This window comes from Dermochelys coriacea, chromosome 9, assembly GCF_009764565.3.
Source record: "Dermochelys coriacea isolate rDerCor1 chromosome 9, rDerCor1.pri.v4, whole genome shotgun sequence".
In the NCBI taxonomy this organism is placed as follows: Eukaryota; Metazoa; Chordata; order Testudines; family Dermochelyidae; genus Dermochelys; species Dermochelys coriacea.
The window spans coordinates 32,148,868-32,167,262 of NC_050076.1; the positions used below are offsets into that span (position 1 = coordinate 32,148,868).

General features: G+C 40.3%; 1 protein-coding gene across 1 annotated transcript in view; it reads left to right on the top strand.

Annotated features, from left to right (window-relative positions):
* Positions 1–18,395, top strand: part of SLC9A9 (solute carrier family 9 member A9) — a 323,698-nt gene that overhangs the window by 276,492 nt on the left and 28,811 nt on the right. The gene's annotated exons all lie outside the window — the stretch shown is intronic.

The following is an 18,395-nucleotide window of genomic DNA, read 5'->3' on the forward strand; positions in this document are numbered from 1 at the left end:
TACATTCTCTGTAGAGCTGTTTCTTGGCATGGAGAGAGTGCAAACCTCCTCTCGAGTGAGCACTCCACTGACTCTCCCATGTGGGCTCTCCAGGGCACCCTAAGCCAGTAGCAGGCATGGGGAATTTTGTCCATTTTAGGGAGGAGATTATCTTCTGGTTAGGATTACAGAAACCCAGCATTGCTCCTTAATCATGTAGGATTACCATCTGTTGTGCCTATAGCCTAGAATATCTGCTAGTACATTAATCAATTGTTGCTAAAAGTGATTGAGATTGCAACATGACCTAAAATATGGAAAGCATCTCCAGCCTCTCACTGACACCTTTGACTGTTATCATTGGACAGTTACTTTTACTGAAAAATCTGGATGGAATCCAATAAAACCCGTGTAAAAAATTTTAAACACTACCAGTCAGTCGTGCTTTTCTAGCAGACTGATCAGGTGCATTTAACATCCTTTCCTGCTGCTCTTCCTTAATTTTTTCCTGCAGGATTTTTTTCTTATTTTAATCTAAGATCAGACAAAAATTATATATTAACTCTACATATGTGCTTTGATCCTCTCCAGTTTGTAAATAAATTAATAACTGATGGTGGCTAAAGATCTTTATCTTCACAGCTTCAGTGGGTGATATTGGAATAATCCATTTTCGGAGTAAAAATGGTTGTATGTATTTTCAAAGGACTTAAATGATGTCTCATGAAACACATGGTTGTAATAGCAGCATCCATCCAGATTTTCCAATTGACTACACATCTCATAAACTTTATTTTGGGACTTATACCGAAATGTGCTGAATGATATGGATTACACTAATAGAGTCTATTTAAATGTAATGCCACCAAAATGTTATTTAATAGTGGGATTATGGTCTTCTTTTTATTTTTTTAATCCCACCACATCTCTTTTCACCTGAATATGTAAACCAGATGCAAAATAATGAAGCTCCAGAGTAGGTCATTTAAATCTGCATTTACTTAGACTCTGCAATTTTCTATCTGTAATTCTTGGTACAGTATTATCCCACATAAATAATAATATTGTATCACCTTTCATTTTAAAGACTCTGGATGGGAATATCAATGTTAAAACTGAAAATCTCTAATTATATATGAGGGCTACCATTATTTTTATTATCTGTACCCTTCCCTAGAGTGGCTAATGTCATTTTCCCTGAAAGTGCTTCATTTTGAGATGAACTTTAGGGGGAAGATATAGGGACAGATTTTTTAAAAGCAGGTCTTGATTTTTGAGCCTGCACATTGCTTTAAAAAAAAAAAAGGTAAAAGTGATTCAAAGCAATATGCTTCAGTATTATCCAAGTGGAATAGCACCTGGCGAAATCTGCTTGATTAAAAACATATTACCTTTCTCTGCAGTGCAAGCTTCAAGGAAACTGATCCTGCAACCAAAAGTGAAGTGATGCTTGTTACTTTGTTAGAAAATTGCCTCTTGTTAGTTTGTGAAAATTTGAAGTATTTAAAATCCTTATCAGCAGTGGTGAGCTGGAGCCGGTTTGCACCGGTTCGCGTGAACCGGTTGTTAAATTTTTAAGGCAGTTTTAGAACCGCTTGTTAACCCGCTTCCCTGCAGGGGGTGCTGAGGCTTTGATGGGCTCTGGCCGGGAAGTGATGTAATTCCTCCTCCGCCACTGGGGGCGCTGCACTGCAGGAGCCATGTGGGCTGCTGCCTGGCCCTGGGCACGAGCCCTGATGCTGCTGCTGCTCCCCCGACCCCTGGCCCTGGGGCTCCCGCTGCTGCCTGGTGGGTCCCCGGCTGCTCTGCTGGGCCTGGGCTGTGTCCTGCTGCTCTCCCTGTGAGTACCCACCACCCTGCCTGCAGCCAGCCCCTATCTTCAGCCACCCCCGAACTCCCTGCCTACAGCCAGCCCCTGCCGCACCCCTGGCACCTCCTGCCCGCACCAGCCCCTGTCTCCAGCCACCCCACCACCCCCTGCCCTGCCCGCATCAACCCCTCCCACACCCCCTGCCTGCAGCCAGCCCCTGTCTCTAGCCATCCCCGCATACACCCCCTGCTCTGCCCTCAGCCAGCCCCGCTGCACGCACCCGCTGCCCTGTCTCCAGCCAGCCCTGCACCCCCTGCCTGCAGCCAGCCCCTGCCGCACCCCCTACCCTGTATCCAGCCAACCCCTGCTGCACGCACCCCCTGCCCTGCCCGCAGCCAGCCCGTCTCCAGTCCCTGCCGCACCCCCTGCCCAGTCTCCAGCCAGCCCCGTACCCTCCTGTCTCCAGCCAGCCCCCAAACCCTGCCTCCAGCTAGCCCTGCCCCACACTCCTGTCTGCAACTGGCACCACGTCCACTGGTGCCCTGCAGTTCCTAGGGCAGTAACCCTGCACACTTGCTTCAATGAGGGGGGCAGGGAGCAGCTGGGACCCACACATGTGCACATCCTATGGTGACCAGACAGCAAGTGTGAAAAATCAGGACAGATGGGGGGTAATAGGAGCCTATATAAGAAAAAGACCCCAAAACCGGGACTGTCCCTATAAAATCGGGACATCTGGTCACCCTAGCACACCTCCAGAGAGTGGCGGGGACCCACACATGTGAAATGGAGCTCATTTCTAGTTCAGACCCATCTTTTTAAAAAAAACTTTAGACAGGGTTAACATACCTCCGGACAGATCAGGCTTTTTGGTTCTTAAATCGCCGTCTGGGTGGAATTTTTAAATATGGAAAATACGAATGTATGATAATCCTGTTGGTACAAAAAAATACATCCTGGGGCACATCCCTTAAATCGGAACTTTTTATAGGGAACCGGTTGTTAAGATTTTGGCAGCTCATCACCGCTCATCAGGCTTTGGAAGAGGGTTTTTCTCCCATCTCCATTTCTCCAGCACAGGCTTTTGACTTTGATGTAGCAAGGCCTTAAATAGTTTGTTTTTATTTAGACAGGTTTCAGAGTAGCAGCCGTGTTAGTCTGTATTCGCAAAAAGAAAAGGAGTACTTGTGGCACCTTAGAGACTAACAAATTTATTTGAGCATAAGCTTTTGTGAGCTACAGCTCTCTTCATCGGATGCTGTAGCTCACAAAAGCTTATGCTCAAATAAAGTTGTTAGTCTCTAAGGTGCCACAAGTACTCCTTTTCTTTTTATTTAGAAACTTTCAAAAGATGCCATTCCTCCCAGTTCAAGCACAGTTCTCTCAGGCCTTGTCAGGGGCTCCACTTAAATTTACCAATAGTGTGTCTGCCCTTTAGGAGTCTGTAATTTACACCGACTGAGAGTAGCCATCATTGGAAATGACAAATGGATAATCCTATGTGAATCACTGCCTGTTTTGTGATTCACAGATGCTGTTGATAATGTCCCAGAAAATGTTCCTTCTAATGAAATCTTACTCCAGCTTCACCCACTAACAGATGAGACTGTGTTCTAAATCTTACTAGATCAGATCAATGGCTGTGATAGCTCTTGCACATTTGCTTCTCTTTCAGTTGTCTGGTTGCAGATACAGAGTAACAACAATAATACCACATGTGTTCTTACAAGCATGCATTTGGCTTCCATTGCAGTGGTACCTTGTGCTCCATACACCTTTCATCTTCAATACACTTTACAAAAATTAAATTAAATAATGCATTAGTTAAAGTTCATAACAGTCCATCATTTTACAAGCTAACTCTTTTGTCATTGTCTACAAAACAAGTAATTTATTTTATTTATTTATTTAATACCATTATTAAAATGCATCTGTTATCACTAGACACAGACACACAATAAAAGCATTTCAAAACTAACAAAATAAACCAACAAGTTATATGCTTTATATCTCACTCATTCAACACACATTCCCTCCCTCCCCACATAACCCAACTACTTCTCAAAAGCCTGGGAAACAGGTTTTGCAGTATGTCCAGAATATCAAAGATTTATACACTTTTTATTTTTGCCTTAAATGATAAACCCATTGGAATGACTGGCCCATAAACTTCAAAAGTTTAGAAGCATTGAATATCATATTACAGACACTAAAGTGCAGTATTGCTGATAGACCTGTACTTTTGGGGACAGGTTTCAGAGTAGCAGCCGTGTTAGTCTGCAAAAAGTCTATTCGCAAAAAGAAAAGGAGTACTTGTGGCACCTTAGAGACTAACAAATTTATTAGAGCATAAGCTTTCGTGAGCTACAGCTCAAGTGAGCTGTAGCTCACGAAAGCTTATGCTCTAATAAATTTGTTAGTCTCTAAGGTGCCACAAGTACTCCTTTTCTTTTTGGGGACAGTTTATCAGTTGCTCTATTGCATATGGCAAAGGACACAATGAAACATTTACATTTCAGATTTGTGAGGTCAAATCTTCAAAGGAAGAGGCAGCAGACGCCCTTACAAAAACTCACAATTCTGCTTGCTAACTAAGGATTGGTGCCTACGCAGACGGACAGGGAGCTGTGCAGTATAACTTGATTCTACTTGCAAATAGCCCTTTGCATACACAAATGTGCTGTTATATGAAAAAAAAAATTGCAACTTTCTTTGAAGGGGTAGCCCAAAAAAATCTCTTTAGTAGAAAAGGATTCTTGACATGCGAATTATCAGAAAGCAGACCATCCACTGAGCAACAATAGTGGATTCATATAGAATTGGGGGGTGGGGGGAAGTCTGGTGGAGCCAAAGGCACATTTTTTCTACCAGAAATCTCCATATGGGCATATAGGCTTTTTCCTTCATAATTTCCCCATTTTCCTTTATTCAGATTTGCTTCTTCTAAAAACAATTTTTGTTATTGTGACAAGGAAAGCTGGCAATTCTCACTGTTAGAAGGAAGTTACAGTATGGCTTGGACTGATACTCTTCTTGTCCCAAATGTAATTTTAAAGAAATAGGTTACCATTGATTCACAATGTTCATATTTCAGGTGGCAACGGAAGTAAATATCACTTGCACTTGAATATAAAACTTTCACTGAAGAAAATAACCATGTATCAGCAATCCCTCCATGTTACTAATAGGCCTGTGTGGAATTGCCATACTGTGGTTATCATTATAGGGGCATGGCATCAGTTTTCGTATTCCTTATAATGTATGATAATCAAATTTTATGAAAACGCTGTTTTGGTCATGGGAAAAAAATCATAAAACTTTACACATTTTCAGTCACAAATGAGCCCATGAAAATATGTAAAACGTTGATGAAAAGAAACCCAAACGTCAAATTTAGGTAAATAAAAAAAAATTCCAGTTTCAAGTTTCACCGTGAACATTTTGAGCCTCACTAAATCACTCCCTTAAGAAGGAGAGCTGTCTAGTGGTGTGACCAGAAGTCAGTGCTCTTGGGCTCTATTCCCAGCTTTCCACTGACTTGCTGTGTCAACCTTAGACAAGTCATTCGGGCCCTGATCCTCCACCAGCAAAGTCAATAGGAACTTTACCACTGACTTCACTGGATATAGTATCAGGCCCTTATTGCCTGATTTGGAATAAATAAATGGTTTGCCTCAATAACACTGTGCATTTCAAAAGTTTATTTCATCCTCGGGTCTCAAAGTAGTGCACCAGCACTCATTATTGTCTTAGAAATTACCCATGAGATAAATATTACCGTTCCCATTTGACAGATGGATAGACTGCAACCCACAGTGGTTATGGTCCTAACTTTCAAACAAAGCCTCCACTTTTACTGATGCACTTGTAATAAACTTGGGCCTACAACTTTATTATCACAGCTGATTCATGCGTTTCCTGGGCAATTTTTCAGACAAGATTGTGAATATAATAAATATTTACCAATAGATGTGGAAAATGTTGGAATTATATTAAATAGCTCCCAGACAAAACTGAAAGGGGGGGGGAGAATTATAAGATTGATAGAACTTGTTTCAAGAAGTTTACCTTTTGCTATAAGAGCTGGAGGTGTTATAAAACAGCAGGATAGAATGGAAAAGGAGTACTTGTGGTACCTTAGAGACTAACAAATTTATTTGAGCATAAGCTTTCATGAGCTACAGCTCACTTCATCGGATGCATTCCAATGCTGTAGCTCACAAAAGCTTATGCTCAAATAAATTTGTTAGTCTCTAAGGTGCCACAAGTACTCCTTTTCTGTTTGCGGATACGGACTAATACGGCTGCTACTCTGAAATCAGGATAGAATGGGAGTACTTTACCCATTCATTAACTGTCATTGGCCTGTAAACATCTCAAAATGTCACTCTGGGTCACTCAGTGCTGTTGTGTGTCTGTAAAAGAGAACTTTTAATTTCTGAAATAGTCCTGAATCATCCTGTTAAAAAAAGGCAAAACTGTATGAATATGATTCAGGAACATTAATCACCTTCATTCTGCCATTGTACCAGCTCTCGTTACATGCTTTTACATGTATACAGTAGCTCATCACATTTACTATCATTATAGAAAATCTGCAAAATTGCCTATCGAGCACTCATTATCCTATCTACTTGCTATCTGTAGACAAGGTGGGAGGTTGACAGGTACAGCATTGTCAGTTGCGTTCTTGCTACCTATCAACAATGTTGTTGTTTGTTTAAGAGACAAAGTAAAAAAAAATCCAGAAGAGTACTTATCTATAATTTTACATATTTAAAAAGAAACAAAAATTAAATCTGGCAGTGAATGCCATTTCTCTCAAATGATTTGATAAAATCTAACAAATGTTACTACATAAATAATAAAGAGGCTAGATATATACAAATGTATATGCTAAGCTATCAAAGAAATACTTTTGTAATTCAGCACAGAAAAAGAGTGAAGAAGAGAAAAGATGTAATAAAATACATGGGTGAAATCCCAGATCGACTAAATTCAATGGCAAACTCCCATTTTGTTCAGTGGAGATTGATTTCACCCTAGATCTATAGCCAAATAAGAAACCCTTTTCTTTGACATCTGACTGGCTAACTTGTACAGTGAAATACATCTGAAGTGACCCTCAAGAAAACAGTTGCTGAGCACAGGTGGCTGTTTAAGCAAAGGTCAAACAGAACAGTACTAGAAACCTTAAAATGGAGATCAGGTTTTGGGTAGCCTGTTGGAAGTGATATGTGTAGGTTTTGTATTATATTACACTTAAAATATAAAGATTTGGGGCCAAATCCTTCTTGATCTATTTGTACAAGTAGTCCTATTGACTTCAGTGGGACTCCTTGTGTGAGTAATGCAAATAGCATCTAGCCCTTCTTATACATATAAATACTTGCCAATATTTAAAAAATCCTTCATTATTTTCCATCCTAACCTTTTCTTCATGTTTACTTTATAACCTAATTTTATGCACAAAGACTTACATTTTCAAAAGTGACTAGTCATTACGGGTGCCCCATGAGCAAAAATCAGTTTTGACAATTGAGTCCAAAATAGCGAGAAACTGATATAGCTGTTCTCTCAAAGAAAATGATTCACTGTTTCTATTGCTGGATTGCCAACATTTTGTTCACTGAATATTCTCAGCAGAGAGATCCAGATGAGCATATATGGGGTTATTTGAAAGTTTCTGTGGATTCCTTTCATTCAGTTCTTGTCAGGTGATGTCACTTATCTTTGCAGAAATCTAATTTAGGGGAAATTGGTTTTGGAGTAACATGTCTAGTAAAATGGGAAGAAAATGCATCTTCCATTAGTCAGGTGACTGAAAAGATAAACTGAAATGTGTCTTTCCCAGTCCTCACTGTTGATGCTTTTTTAAATGGATTGATTCTCAGACAGTATGTTGCTTTTAAAAAATGTGATTTATCACATTTATCATGCTGTCTATGGAGATTTCTTAACTGAATCAAATAGGTCCAGACCTTGGATCTAAACACCACCTACTATGGGGGAAACATTGAGATTTGTGGCATAGCCTATCATTAGTTGCTATTCACGACCAGTTCTGTGAGATTTCCTGCAATGTTCCACTTTTCTGTTTTGTCTCAAAGCACTGGACTATTAGCTCCCTGCTGAGGACATGTTGAATAATAAAACAAAATTGAATTTTACATTTAATTCATAGATTCATAGATTCATAGATACTAAGGTCAGAAGGGACCAGTCTGATCATCTAGTCCGACCTCCTGCACAGCACAGGCCACAGAATGTCACCCACCACTCCTATGAAATTCCCCACACAACCCCAATAACTAATGGAAAGGCTACCTGATAGACAGGTCATATACTGTTACAATTATTTGTTTGTTACCATTAGTTATGAGTGAGCCCCAAAAGAATCAGAAGTCCAGTTCAGATAAGCCTATAAAAGATTGTGTCTTCATTTGAACTGGATGAACCTTTGGGCAGAGTCCTTCTTGTAACCCACTGTCATGCTTTGGCTATGAAGAGGCTTCTAACCTGGCAGCAGAGTGGTAATATTCTTCAGATGAAGTATCTGCAGCTCTCAATGCCACAAGCAGAACCTTTCAGGGGGATGAATCTTTCCCCTCCTGACCCTGCGAATGCATGCATCGGAAGTCTCCTTGACACTCCCCATTGCAGCAGTATGTAGAAGTACCACTTCCAGTGCTGTGTATTTCAGATTTAGCAGGAGAGCGGGCTGAATACTGGTTAAAGTTATTTGTGAATAAATTATTCATGTGTTGAGGGGGAGAAAATGCAAATAATGTATATGATAAATACTGGTTTCAGAGTAGCAGCCGTGTTAGTCTGTATTCACAAAAAGAAAAGGAGTACTTGTGGCACCTTAGAGACTAACAAATTTATTAGATCACAAGCTTTCGTGAGCTACAGCTCACTTCATCGGATGCATTTGGTGGAAAAAACAGAGGAGAGATTTATATACACACACAGAGAACATGAAACAATGGGTTTATCATACACACTGTAAGGAGAGGAGTACTTGTGGCATCTTAGAGACTAACAAATTTATTAGAGCATAAGCTTTCGTGAGCTACAGCTCACTTTATCATAATGCATCCGATGAAGTGAGCTGTAGCTCACGAAAGCTTATGCTCTAATAAATTTGTTAGTCTCTAAGGTGCCACAAGTACTCCTTTTCTTTTTGTGAATACAGACTAACACGGCTGCTACTCTGAAACCTGTAAGGAGAGTGATCACTTAAGATAAGCCATCACCAGCAGCAGGGGGGGAAAGGAGGAAAACCTTTCATGGTGACAAGCAAGGTAGGCTAATTCCAGCAGTTAACAAGAATATCAGAGGAACAGTGGGGGGTAGGGTGGGGGGGAGAAATAACATGGGGAAATAGTTTTACTTTGTGTAATGACTCATCCATTCCCAGTCTCTATTCAAGCCTAAGTTAATTGTATCCAGTTTCCAAATTATTTCCAATTCAGCAGTCTCTCGTTGGAGTCTGTTTTTGAAGCTTTTTTGTTGAAGGATAGCCACTCTTAGGTCTGTAATCGAGTGACCAGAGAGATTGAAGTGTTCTCCAACTGGTTTTTGAATGTTATAATTCTTGACGTCTGATTTGTGTCCATTCATTCTTTTACGTAGAGACTGTCCAGTTTGGCCAATGTACATGGCAGAGGGGCATTGCTGGCACATGATGGCATATATCACATTGGTAGATGCACAGGTGAACGAGCCTCTGATAGTGTGGCTGATGTGATTAGGCCCTATGATGGTATCCCCTGAATAGATATGTGGACAGAGTTGGCTACGGGCTTTGTTGCAAGGATAGGTTCCTGGGTTAGTGGTTCTGTTGTGTGGTGTGTGGTTGCTGGTGAGTATTTGCTTCAGATTGGGGGGCTGTTTGTAAGCAAGGACTGGCCTGTCTCCCAAGATCTGGGGGAGTGATGGGTGGTCCTTCAGGATAGGTTGTAGATCCTTGATGATGCGTTGGAGAGGTTTTAGTTGGGGGCTGAAGGTGATGGCTAGTGGCGTTCTGTTATTTTCTTTGTTGGGCCTGTCCTGTAGTAGGTGACTTCTGGGTATTCTTCTGGCTCTGTCAATCTGTTTCTTCACTTCAGCAGGTGGGTACTGTAGTTGTAGGAATGCATGATAGAGATCTTGTAGGTGTTTGTCTCTGTCTGAGGAGTTGGAGCAAATGCGGTTATATCGTAGAGCTTGGCAGTAGACAATGATCGTGGGTGTGATCTGGATGAAAGCTAGAGGCATGTAGGTAGGAATAGCGGTCAGTAGGTTTCCGATATAGGGTGGTGGTTATGTGACCATCGCTTATTAGCACCATAGTGTCCAGGAAGTGGATCTCTTGTGTGGACTGGTCCAGGCTGAGATTGATGGTGGGATGGAAATTGTTGAAATCATGGTGGAATTCCTCAAGGGCTTCTTTTCCATGGGTCCAGATGATGAAGATGTCATCAATGTAGCGCAAGTAGAGTAGGGGCATTAGGGGACGAGAGCTGAGGAAGCGTTGTTCAAGTCAGCCATAAAAATGTTGGCATACTGTGGGGCCATGCGGGTACCCATCACAGTGCCGCTGATTTGAAGGTATACATTGTCCCCAAATGTGAAATAGTTATGGGTGAGGACAAAGTCACAAAGTTCAGCCACCAGGTTAGCCGTGACAGTATCGGGGATACTGTTCCTGAAGGCTTTTAGTCCATGTTTGTGTGGAATGTTGGTGTAGAGGGCTTCTACATCCATAGTGGCTAGGATGGTGTTTTTAGGAAGATCACCAATGGACTGTAGTTTCCTCAGGAAATCAGTGGTGTCTCGAAGATAGCTGGGAGTGCTGGTAACGAAGGGCCTGAGGAGGGAGTCTACATAGCCAGACAATCCTGCTGTCAGGGCAATGGACACAAATCAGATGTCAAGAATTATAACATTCAAAAACCAGTTGGAGAACACTTCAATCTCTCTGGTCACTCGATTACAGACCTAAGAGTGGCTATCCTTCAACAAAAAAGCTTCAAAAACAGACTCCAACGAGAGACTGCTGAATTGGAATTAATTTGCAAACTGGATACAATTAACTTAGGCTTGAATAGAGACTGGGAATGGATGAGTCATTACGCATTACCCCCACCCCACCCCCCACTGTTCCTCTGATATTCTTGTTAACTGCTGGAATTAGCCTACCTTGCTTGTCACCATGAAAGGTTTTCCTCCTTTCCCCCCCCTGCTGCTGGTGATGGCTTATCTTAAGTGATCACTCTCCTTACAGTGTGTATGATAAACCCATTGTTTCATGTTCTCTGTGTGTCTATATAAATCTCTCCTCTGTTTTTTCCACCAAATGCATCCGATGAAGTGAGCTGTAGCTCACGAAAGCTTATGCTCTAATAAATTTGTTAGTCTCTAAGGTGCCACAAGTACTCCTTTTCTTTATGATAAATACTGTCCCACCACCTAAAAAGCTGGTAAATTGCGCAAAAAAAAAAGTAATCACATGTAATTTATTCAACATTTGATATAAGAAAATGTGTTGAATAAATTACTCATGGCTATTGGGCCAGATGCAGCTCTTAGCTACGCCAGTGTAAATCCAACTGGTGTAATTAAAAGCAACATCCAGTCCATTATGCAACCAGTTCTACCTAGCAGGAACTCTGGGATTCTGTCTGTAGTGAGCCATGAGTGCACCAGAGGAGTCAAATTCCAAAGAGCCCAAGATATGCAGATTCCCAGAGTCTCTGCACATTCTGCTTCTCAAATGTCAAGCAGTGGAAGCCTGGAGGAAGTAGTATTGTCTAATAAATAGGGCATTGAACTGAGAATCAGGTCAGGTAGGTGCTGTTCCCAGCTGTCCCACTAATTTGCTGTGTGATCTCAAGTAAGTCAGTTCATCTCTGCATCTGTTTCTCCTTTGTCTTGTCTATTTAGATTGCAAGCTCTTCGGGACAGGATCAGACTCTTGCGATGTACTTCTATATATCGTGCCTAGCACAATGGGGCTTTGACTCCATAGGGAACTCTAGGTGCTTCTATACTACAATAATAAACAACAAGGACCAAAAACCCAACACCACAACACAGGAAGTGGCAGGGCTTAACTGAACTGCTCCAAAAGGTCAAAATAGGGTGCGTGTGATTAATCTGAAGTTTGAGCAAAAGTTCTGGATAGTTCCTTTTCTGGCCAAATCAATTCACTATCCTTCAATATACTAATAGGGTAGACAGTGTTTGTGACGTTATAATTAAGGGTTAGTTAGTTTTTCTTTTTAAACCACATTTTCAGCAGGGTGTCATCAGAGCATCATTCAATTCCTAAAAGAGATTTATTTTAGACAAAAAGAACAGGAGTACTTGTGGCACCTTTGTTTGTCTCTAAGATGCCACAAGTACTTCTGTTCTTTTTGCGGATACAGACTAATACGGCTGCTACTCTGAAACCTTCTTTTAGACAGTCTGCCATGGAGTTGTTTGATAACATCATCATATAGGCTGATACACCTGTCTTCTGTGAACCTACTGGAATCCTCACTCTGGGCCAGATTTGGTTCCTGGTTAAGTTTACATTATTGGCATTACCTTAAATACATCAGAGTAACCTAGATCAGAATCTGACCTTCTGTCACATCTTCACTTCCTCATTAATTTCTTATATTGCTGAGAGCCAGAAAAAAATTGTCCACTAATCTGAGACTGTCAATTTTCAATGATGATTAGGTCTTGTTAAGTTTACAGACCAGTTTCTGGAACATATTCTTGAAGAAAACTCCCCCCACACTGCCCCCCAGCTCAACAATTTTCTTGAGGATGATGTACCATATGGTGTATGGCATAGAGCTCTGTCTGTCACTATAGTATCTAAGGCTGACCTAAGGCTATCTAAGGCTAAGTATTAAGAATTCTGTTTCATAAAAAAGAGATTTTAAAAATTGTTCTTGTTCCATATCGGGGGAAAAAATGAGCTCTACTCACCCACCCCATTGAGAGAGAGAGAGAGAGAGAGAGAAAAGCCCAGTGGTTAGCACTCACGTGGGATGTGGGAGACCCAGGTTCAAGGCATCTGCTCCAAATCAGGGAGAAAGAGGACTTAACCTGGATCACCACCAAGCTAATGGTGAGGGCCTTTCTCTCACCAGAAATTCAATCCTGTACCTGAGAATCCTTTTTGATAAAACAGCATTTCTTAATGGAAAAATCTTTTGTCAAAATCTTTTCAACCAGCTCTAATAGTAAAGTCTTGTCACCCATGAAAGAATTAGTATTGTGTTACTTTGACAAGTATGAAAGACCTCCAATTCATTATCTCCACAAAAGCATGGATACAAAATGAAGGTGGTCTTTTTTCCCCACAGCAGAATAGCAGATTATTATTCTTCATCCTTAAGAATACTCTGTCTTTTATAAAAAGAACAGGAGTACTTGTGGCACCTTAGAGACTATCCAATTTATTAGAGCATAAGCGTTCGTGGGCTACAGCCCCCTTCATCGGATGCATAGAATGGAAGATATAGTAAGAAGATATATATATACACACATATAGAGAAGGTGGAAGTTGCCATACAAACTGTAAGAGGCTAATTAATTAAGATGAACTATTATCAGCAGGAGAAAAAAACTTTTGTAGTGATAATCAAGATGGCCCATTTAGACAGTTGACAGGAAGGTGTGAGGATACTTAACTTAGGGAAATAGATTCAATATGTGTAATGACCCAGACACTCCCAGTCTCTATTCAAACCCAAGTTAATGGTATCTAGTTTGCATATTAATTCAAGCTCAGCAGTTTCTCATTGGAGTCTGCTTTTGAAGCTTTTCTGTTGCAAAATAGCCACCCTTAAATCTTTTACTGAGTAGCCAGAGAGGTTGAAGTGTTCTCCTGCCGGTTTTTGAATGTTATGATTTCTGATGTCAGATTTGTGTCCATTTCTTCTTTTGCGTAGAGACTGTCCGGTTTGGCCAATGTACATGGCAGAAGGGCATTGCTGGCACATGATGGCATATATCATATTGGTAGATGTGCAGGTGAACAAGCTCCTGATGGTGTGGCTAATGTGATTAGGTCCTATGATTGTGTCACTTGAATAAATATGTGGACAGTGTTGGCATTGGGCTTTGTTGCAAGAATAGGTTCCTGGGTTAGTGTTTTTGTTGTGTGGTTGCTGGAGCGTATTTGCTTCAGGTTGGGGGGCTGTCTGTAAGCGAGGACTGGTCTGTCTCCCAAGAGCTGTGAGAGTGAGGGGTCATTTTTCAGAATAGGTTGTAAATCTTTGATGATGCGCTGGAGAGGTTTTAGTTGGAGGCTGAAGGTGACGGCTAGTGGCGTTCTGTTATTTTCTTTATTGGGCCTGTCCTGTAGTAGGTGACTTCTGGGTACCCTTCTGGCTCTGTCAATCTGTTTTTTCACTTCAGCAGGTGGGTATTATAGTTTTAAGAATCCTTGATAGAGATCTTGTAGGTGTTCATCTCTGTCTCAGGGATTGGAGCAAATGCGGTTGTATCTTAGAGCTTGGCTGTAAAACAATGGATCATGTGGTGAGTCCTGGATGGAAGCTGGAGGCATGTAGGTAAGTATAGCGGTCAGTAGGTTTCCAGTATAGGGTGGCGTTTATGTGTCCATCGCTTATTAGCACAGTAGTGTCCAGGAAATGGACCGCTTGTGTAGATTGGTCTAGGCTGAGGTTGATGGTGGGATGGTAATTGTTGAAATCATGGTGGAATTCCTCAAGGGCTTCTTTTCCATGGGTTCAGATGATGAAGATGTCATCAATGTAGTGCAAGTAGAGTAGGGGCATTAAGGGGATGAGAGCCAAGGAAGCATTGTTCTAAGTCATCCTTACAATACCCACCTGCTGAAGTGAAAAAACAGATTGACAGAGCCAGAAGAGTACCCAGAAGTCACCTACTACAGGACAGGCCCAACAAAGAAAATAACAGAATGCCACTAGCCGTTACCTTCAGCCCCCAGCTAAAACCTCTCCAGTGGTTTAAAGGTGGCAATTTTGCAACAGAAAAGCTTCAAAAATAGACTCTAATGAGCAACTGCTGAGCTCGAATTAATATGTAAACTAAATACCATTAACTTGGGTTTGAATAGAGACTGGGAGTGGCTGGGTCATTACAAATATTGAATCTATTTCCTTAAGTTAAGTATCCTCACACCTTCTTGTCAACTGTCTAAATGGGCCATCTTGATTATCACTACAAAAGGTTTTTTTCTCCTGCTGATAATAGATCATCTTAATAAATTAGCCTCTTACAGTTTGTATAGCAACTTCCATCTTCTCTGTATGTATATATATCTTCTTACTATATGTTCCATTCTATGCATCCAATGAAGTGGGCTGTAGCCCACGAAAACTTATGCTCTAATAAATTGGTTAGTCTCTAAGGTGCCGCAAGTACTCCTGCTCTTTTTGCAGATACAGACTAACACAGCTGCTACCCTGAAATTTGTCTTTTATGAAGATGTATGTAAGTGAATGTACTATTTTGGTCTTTTTTATGAGTAAAAATATAAGTGATCCCATAAGGACTGCTAGAACAGTCTCAAAGGTTATCAATACTATGAAACACACACATTATCATAGAAATCTGTGAGCCTTGGTGCAGTTGGCTAATGCACAGATCTTTCTGTTCTGCATTTGTGAGTTCATATCCAGGTTAGATTAAAAGTAAAATAGATCTCAATGGTTTACCCAGACTTTAGTGAGCATCTGTCAACATGAGAACACCACTAAGCAATTTAACATAATGAAAGGATTGTGCTAGAAGGAGCCAGAGCATTATCCTGTTAAGTATGTTTTAGGTTATAGCTAAAGTATACTTGCAAATCTAGTAGTAGAAGCTTGTACATGTCCTGCTGTTATTTTTAGGGCTGTCAAGTGATTTAAAAAAATTAATTGTGCGATTAATCACAATGTTAAACAATAATAGAATATCGTTTATTTAAATATTTTTGGATGTTTTCTACATTTTCAAATATATAGATTTAAATTATAATACAAATTACAAAGTGTACAGTGCTCACTTTATATTTATTTTTGATTACAAGTATTTTCACTGTAAAAAGAGAAAAGAAATAGTATTTTTCAATTCACCTAATACAAGTAATGTATTGCAATCTCTTTATCATGAAAGTTGAACTTACAAATATAGAATTATGTACAAAAATACTGCATTCAAAAATAAAACAATGTAAAATTTTAGAGCTTGCAAGTCTACTCAGACCTACTTCTTGTTCAGACAATCACACAGACAAACAAGTTTGTTTACATTTGCAGGAGATAATGCTGCCTGCTTCTTGTTTACAATGTCACCTGAAAGTGAGCACAGGCATTCTCATGGCGCTGTGGTAGGTGGTGTCACAAGATATTTTCTTGCATATGCATATGCTTCAACCACCATTCCAGATGACATGCTGATGGCAGGTTCTACTCGAAAACCATCCAAAGCAGTGCAGACCGACACATTTCATTTTCATTATCTGAGTCAGATGTCATCAGCAGAATGTTGATGGGTTTTTTTTTGTTTTTTTTTTGTGGTGGTGGTTTCAGTTCAGTAGTTTCTGCATCAGAGTGTTGCTCTTTTAAGACAACAAAAGTACCATGCAATGCCTGTTCTCACTTTCTGGTGACCTTGTAAACAAGAAGCGGGCAGCACTATCTCCTGTAAATGTAAACAAACTTGTTTGTCTTAGCGATTGGCTGAACAAGAAGTAGGCCTGAGTGGGCTTGTAGCCGCTGAAGTTTTACATTGTTCTGTTTTTGAGTGCAGTTATATAACAAGTAAAAAATCTACATTTGTAAGTTTCACTTTCAGGACAAAGAGATTGCACTACAGTGCTTGTATTAGGTAAATTGAAAAATACTATTTCTTCTTTTTATCATTTTTACAGTTCAAATATTTGAAATCAAAATATACACTTTGATTTCAGTTACAACACAGAATACAAGATATACATGAAAATGTAGAAAAACATCCAAAATATTTAATAAATTTCAATTGGTGGTCTCTTGTTTAACAGTGTGATTAAAATTGCGATTAATTTTTTTGAGTTAATCGCATGAGTTAACTGCGATTAATCGACAGCCCTAGTTATTTTGCGTGATATCGAACAGTGCCCTCAATTCTTGCTCTGCTGAGAACTATATTAAATGTAACCTTAATCTACCAAAACAACTTGTATTTAGTGTCACAGAACAAATTTAAAAAGTAATACACCTCTATAATTCAATCATAGTGCTTGACTGATGTAACAAAGAATACAGCAAAAATCTCAAAATCGAATTGTGGCCTAAGTATTCATACAAGGGTCAGGGACTTTTGTTATTAAAAACAATTCTTAAAATGTTTAGCTGTGCAGAGAAATGAAGAAACAGGAGGACCACTGTTACCAAATTGTAACTAATAGCATTAAGTTTCTGAATATAAAATCCTGACTGTAATTCTGAATGTGAAAAAGAGGAGATGGGTTACAGTCCATGTGTGACAGTGAGTCATCGAGGAAGAGGCAAGACACCTGGACAAGATGATACAAAAGGAAAAAGTGATTCCTATGAGTACACCAGAGAAACTAAACTCCAGATATCTTGAGACGGAAAAAAAAATCATTTTTCTGGAATTAAAGGGGCAGAATGTTTTTCATTTGGCATTGATTAGTCTGGTAACCAGATTTCATCCTCATAAACCTACAACAGTTGAGTTCCAAATTGATTTGAATTCTGGGTGATAATATGAACTGACTAACAGAAGGATCCGGGTCCAAACACCACATGTTTCTTCCACCGCTGTCTATGATCCAGCTAATGTCTCCCACACCACCCGCTGTGCTTCTCCCCTTCTGATCAACGTTCTGCTTCTACGTGTAGCATGGGCATAGAGGGGAAGCAGAGCCCCTGATCAGAACACAAGGAGCAGACCTGATAGTGAGGGAGCAATAGGAGGAGAGTTCAGGCGAGAAGCACATAGAGAGCAGATAGGCACATCAGTTTATGGTTAGACTATAGCACTGCCTATAGAGCACTATTCAACCTCCTTAGCAAGTACCAAAGCAAAGCACAATACCACTCTGTACTCTCGATTGCAACACTCTGCTGTCATCACTTCCTCCTCCTCAACTAATCATAGAAATGTAGAACTGGAAGGGACCTTGATAGGTCATCTAGTCCAGTCCCCTGCACTGAGGCAGGACTAAATATTACCTAGACCATCCCTAACAAGTGTTTGTCTAACCTGTTCTTAAAAGCCTCCAATGACAGAGATTCCACAACCTCTCGAGGTAATTTGTTCCAGTCTTAACTACTCTAACAGTTAGGAAGCTTTTTCTAGTGTCTAACCTACATCTTCCTTACTACAATTTAAGCCCATTACCTCTTGTCTTGTCCTCAGTGGTTAAGGAGAACAATTTATCACCCTCCTCTTTATAAAAACCTTTTACATATGTGAGGACTGTTAACATGTCCCTCCTCTATCTTCTCAAGACTAAGTTTTTTCAATCTGTCCTCGAAAGTCAGGTTTTCTAGACCTTTAATAATTTTTGATGCTCTCCTCTGGACTTTCTCCAACTTGTCCACATCTTTCCTGAAGTGTGTTGCCCAGAACTGGACAC